This window comes from Salminus brasiliensis, chromosome 4 (genome assembly GCF_030463535.1).
Source record: "Salminus brasiliensis chromosome 4, fSalBra1.hap2, whole genome shotgun sequence".
Taxonomy (NCBI): domain Eukaryota; kingdom Metazoa; phylum Chordata; class Actinopteri; order Characiformes; family Bryconidae; genus Salminus; species Salminus brasiliensis.
The window spans coordinates 29,687,716-29,693,715 of NC_132881.1; the positions used below are offsets into that span (position 1 = coordinate 29,687,716).

The 6,000-nt window shown below is 42.9% G+C and overlaps 1 protein-coding gene across 4 annotated transcripts in view; it reads right to left on the reverse strand.

Annotated features, from left to right (window-relative positions):
* The window catches only part of klc1a (kinesin light chain 1a), a 31,082-nt gene extending 25,551 nt beyond the window's left edge, over positions 1–5,531 (reverse strand). Inside the window, exon 1 of one of the 4 annotated variants that reach the window (XM_072677923.1) lies at positions 5,314–5,531. The gene's annotated coding sequence lies outside the window, so the exon portion shown is untranslated. Of the gene's footprint in view, positions 1–5,307 lie in introns of all 4 variants that reach the window. The other 3 variants (XM_072677924.1, XM_072677925.1, XM_072677926.1) reach the window with 3 other exon arrangements.
* Positions 5,532–6,000: the final 469 nt, after the last annotated feature.

Sequence of the window (6,000 nt, forward strand, 5' to 3'; positions counted from 1 at the left end):
GGTTTCGGCAATAGATAAAATGTTATTTTGGATTTTGGCTTCCAAGAATTATGAAAGCAAGATAGGCAAAGGCAGTTGCGCAATAATGCTCCCGTTGGAACCTAATTGGGATTAAAAGAGCCGATAACCAAACCACTCAAATATGCTTGGATCAGATCAGGACATTCCTAACCAAATGTAAACCAGGACTACCTTTATCTTTTATTTCTGAAGGGTTACAAATGCACATATTTTAGCCCAGTAGTCCAATAATGTGTGAAGTACAATAAATATGTTATAACAAGTCCAATTTACAGAGCTGTAGGTCAATACTAATTTTAGTTTAATTCTACTTATCTAAATAAATCAGTTCAGAATGTCTCGGTATAGAAATTCTTTGAGCATTACAGAGTTTACTGTTCACTGAATATTATCCGTTATAATCGATTCCACCGTGCCAAAACATCACCTTCATTTCAACACACAACACCCATTTTACATATTAACTGAAAGAGATATTTTGCCTAACAACTGTACATCTTTGCAAAGGACAAACTGAAAGAGACACACTTAGGTTTTGTTATCTGCTCTTACACTGGTTATACAGGAACACAAAACATTAACAGCAAATTCCATCAAACACCACAGAAAAGTCTCAAAACATGCATGGCACCACCATATAAAGATAAAGGAACAATGTCCATTTCCTCTCACTCTCAATGAACTTCACTTCCTCCGCATGCTGCGGGAGCTCCTGTATTTCCCTTTCTCTGTCCTCCATGCCCCCTTCATGCATCACTCAAATGATCATAAGAGGATTAGGAGTATAACACAACCTATAGCACGTCATGCATGTAGCAAATCTCATTAGCCCACTCGCATCATCTTGGAACAATAACCACCTCAGTAAGGTTTGAAGCCGCAGCAACAGTAACAACGCTGAAAAAGGAAACGAAAGGGGAAAACGGCTACCTGAGTGTTGTGTCAATAAACAGCAGGAATCTGTACCCAACAACAGCAACAACACCCTCCAGAAGGAAATACAGAAGCAGCGACTTTTTGTTTAAATATTTTAAGCATTACGCGACCAGAGATCTTCAGATCAAACAAAGCAGTTGTCCTTGACGCTGCCAAGATGCACCTCACCTGGGAAGGCGGGGCGAGGTTGCTAGGGAGGGAGACGCAGGGCAGAAGGGTGAGATTTTTAAAGCTCCAGGGCATAAACAGGGAACACTGAGATTACACTTTTAACCTTTCCAGTGCAAGAAAGTGGAAGGAAGCATGCAAATATGCATATACTGATCCAATTAACAATCAACAGTGAATTCCTCATAAGTCAGATAGCTCTTTTAAGAGCTCTTGTGAAGATGTGAAGAGAATGAGGCATTACACACTGCTGCTGCTGCTTCTGCGTAAGCCTGCATTCCTGCACGAAGAGAAATAGGAAGTAGGGGGTTATGGCTCACTCAGAGATTCATGTGATCCAGAGAGGGGCTAGTAGCTGACATGTGACAGCCATTGGGGAGGAAGCGCCACAGCACGCTGGGAGGCACTGCCCTGATGAACTCCTGTGCTTCACTCCCTACAGCACATGTACACACATCAATAGGGAATAACAGAAACCTCAAAGAACAACAAAGACTGCGGTTGAGCTTAGCAAAACCAACTATGAAGCTCCAGTCGGGGACACACTAATGCAAAATGCTTGCAAATGTAGAAAACATTTCTTTTTGGTTTTGGTATTATTTTTTTGCTTTTTTTTTTTTAGATAGATCAGAGAATTAAAAAAAAAAAAAAAAAAAAAAAAAAGCACCAGAGGGAAAAGGAAACATCTGAGCATGATGCCAGAGTAGAGGGTAAGGAATGAGCAAAGCACCGTGGGGATGAGGACAGCAGTTTTGATGTAATCGTTTGAAGTGTAAATTCGTGTTTTGAAGCTCCGCTCAGGGGGATAGTCACTCCAGCTTCAGAGCTTTAAGGACGCTAAAATACAAAAGAGCATTCACAACATGCTAACAAGAAATTCACACCCCTTTATTCAACCCCAGTACAGCCATAGTAAGGGGCCAGCAAGCACAGGTGCTACAGGTGGTGAGAAAAAATTCAAGTACTAGGGAGGGAAAGCACATGGGCATTCCAGTGTTTTCAGGCTCTTCCCTCCATCTCTACTCATTACGCATAAATAAACAGAAATAATAGGTAAAGACAAGGAGGCGCAGATTTGGCACAGAATACGGCTCAAACAGCAGACGATTCTGCATAGCTCTGTCTTAACTGCTCTGTCTGAGGCCTCGTGAATCGTCACACTTCTGCCAATAGAAGTTCTAAATTTGAGCTGTCCTAAAAACGCAATACAAGCAAAGAGACACAAGAAAGCACAACACATTTTACAGACTCTAATCAAATGTGCAGCTTAGGTGATAAGACAGAAAGGAAAAAAAAAAACTTGAAAAGCATCTGCAGATTATCTGCTAGTGATTAGCTGTGTAACGCTTTTGCACCCGGCCTCTGGCACCAATTACCAACCATTTCCTGTATGGAGTAAATCGGATTCCTGTACTGTAGTTTGTTCATAGCGACTACTGAATCACACATGATGTCTAAGCTCCTTTTTCCCCACGTATAAAGGAAGGAGTTATACAAGAATGACACCCTAGGATTGTGAGTCACGACACAATAATGATCATTTAAAGAGTAAGTCATGCAGAGAACAAGGGAGGGAAAGAAACTGCATCTGAACAGTTCAATGAAACCTCCTTTCCAACCTGCTTTTCCTGATCCTCATAACTGCATAGGTCAGGCACAATTAATGAAGGCAGAGAGCAAATTAAGTTTGGTTCAACTATTTGGACGCAGATAGAAAAGAAGACAGCAGTCATTTGGTGGCAGATTTGATGGCGTGGTGATTGTGCAAGGCTGGGGAAGGCTGGTTAGTCAGAGCTGATGTGTTAATTCGATCAAACTGCAGAATGACTCACCGCCTATCCAATAGGAAATGGCCTCAGCAGGAGGCGGGAACAGAGAAGTCATGACAATAACCATGAGACCCCGCAGGGCACACTTTCTGTGCTGGGGACATGATGAAGTCAGCAGGATCACTAAGCAACATCCCAGAAAGGCTGTGCACACACTCCAGAGGTGACAGGAAATGGTAAAAGTGATGGACTCTTTACTGATTACTGCTCGTGAGGGATGTAAATGGCCTGCATGGTTGTTGCAATGCAGAAAATGATTCTAATGCAGTATAATAATACTGAATAAAGCCTGCTTTACTGTTTTTGCCAAAGTCAAAATTAACAGTCTAGTAATTTACAAACAGGCACATGTATTCAATGTATTTTTTAAATAATTCTGAATCGTAAAAAAATGTATATAATGGTGAACTTTGAGATTTCTTTGTGACTGCAGATAGCACTCAATCACTGTCTAAATAATCATAATCATATTGAATTGCTGTTAGATTTATTGGTAAAACGTTCAGTGTAGTCATGTTCCTTTGCAGCATTAAAGATCTACTCTACTCGATTTTCCTAATTTACTCACTAAAAGGTCATGCACAGTGGTTAGATGTGAAATGTTTACAGTGGTGGCGATAGGAACCAGGTTTAGCAACATCTACAACATACAAACATAGCTGTTTTACTATTTTATTTATAATGATCTGTACAGGAGTTGTTATCTGTAATATTATAGTGGAAATACTATTACATGACAATCCTGCACGTATCCCAGCATTATTAATGCATTTCTGGTTCCAATCACCATGCATTTTTAATTTCCTAACTCTGTTTCTTTAAAATAGGGCTGTTGTGCTCTCACTTTCTTTCCCCTATCTGTAACAACCGTGTGCAACTTTGTTTTTTACTGCATCCTCTAACAGGTGCCTGTGGCTTTATCTGGAGAACTGGTGAGGGAAGAGGCTAGCCAGCATCCTCAGTAGGTCCAGATGCTCCCCCAGTATTGTCCTCTAAAACATGCATTAGCTCTAGGGGAAGTTAACACGGAGAGACCATTATCTGATGCCACGTTTAACCTAAAGTAGCCAGTGTGGTCCTGCCTGTCCTAAATGAAGCGGATCTTCATGTGATGTGGATGAAGTTTCTTATGCATCAATGAAAAAGCAGATGTTCTTGACATGCACCGATTCATTTCTACTCTGGCTTAGCATAGAGACACAACAAGTCTCCTAGAACATGTAGCTAAAAGACACCACAGTCTTTGACAATACTTGGCAATATGACCATAATATCTAATCAGAAAACTTGCAGATAAAATAGCAAACGTAGATGTTTATGTTAAACATTTCCATGCAGTAATTCTGTCACTGGCTGGATACAAATGGCAGTTTAAGTGATTTAAAGGCCACTTCAGTGGACGTTTGGCTCAGCAGCTGGACAAACACGCGCTAAGAGAGACTGCATCTTTTTGACCCAAACAGAAATGCTTTCAGGGCGGAGGACGAAGGTATGTCAACCGAGCAAAGGCACTCCTTGCATACTAATGAAAACCAACAAGGCCTTGCAATGTTACAGCACGATCAACCTGCTCACACACCAAAAATGCAGAACCTATAAATTCTAGATAGCTACATTATTAAGCAGGCCATGATGTCTCCAGATAGGGACACCATGATGGGGCTATTATGTACTTCTCTAACTAGCCTTGTGAACGTCGATCAGCTGGAAAAGGACAGTTTAGCTCGTTAGTAAAGCTAATGATCTGTAATAACGCAGCTAACTTTTAGGAATAGCCGTGTTTTCTGAGCTAACAGCAAGAGCTAGGCGGCTAGGCAGCTTCCCAAGTACGCTGAGAAGAGCTTCACAAGAATTCCTGAAGTCTAAGAAAAAGGCCAAGCCCGTTCAAAATAGTCAACACCCCCAGCATATTTTCTACAGGGATACAGAAAGGTATCCTGAACTAAAAGGCACTGTATTCATGTCCGAAACAAGCGCTGAACACTATCAGCAACTCATTCAGCTTGAGCAAATGTGCTATGCGGCTAACAAGCTACCCAGCTAAATCTCGTAGCTTCCCTAGCTAAGCCAGCTTTCTTGAATACATCGCCGCTTTAAATATAGCCAACGTTACCGCAAGCCATCAACTGTAGGCAGTTTCTGGTCTGCTAAATTGCTGTTGGCGTGTGTAAGGTCACTCTAACCGGTCAGTTAGCAGTGAGTTAGCCAGCGTTACACGCGAACTAGCCGTGTCAACATTCGCGTTTGACACGAGAGGCAGAGGCGCTCCCATTACAGCCGCTCAGCTAAGCTGCTCTTTCAGAGTGGAGACACAAACACTCACCCAACCCAGACAAGTTAGCCAGATACCAACCCTTACCGTTCTCCAGAACATCCAGTCGTCAATAATTTTATTCAGCAACCCCAACCACAGGAGATGTTCGGCTAGCTGTTTGAGTTTGGGCTGAAGCTGAGCAGCCCAGCCGGTAAGGCGATGCCCTGCCGCGGTCCTCAACTCCTCCACACTACAGACCAGGAGGAGGAGGAGGAGGAGGAGGAGTGACTGAAGGAGCGCCGTTCATCAGCTCACCCTCCACACCAGATTGCTAATGTCTGAGCATTGCGCCACCACTGACACCCTGATTTAAACACAGCTTCAGCTTCCTGTGCCATTGGCCGTTTGTATTTTTAATCCATAATCGTTTTTCCACTTTACCCGGCACCTAAGCACTTCACCCGGCACCTACATTGCTGGCACCGGCACAACTTAAAGCAGCCGGCACACAATCCGGCACATGCTAAAACAGCCGGCACAACAAGTGGCACACCTTAAAGCTGTTGACACTTTAACTGGCACATGTTAAAGCAGCCACTATACCATCCAGCATATACTAAAGCAGCCGACACACGAACTGTCACATCTCAAAGCTGCCAGCACACCTGACCACACACCCCAAAGCAGCCAGTATACCAACCAGCACATCTTACAAAAGCCAGCGCACCATCTAGCACATCCAAAAGCTGTCGACACACCAACCGGCACATCTTCAAGTAGCAGGCACAACAA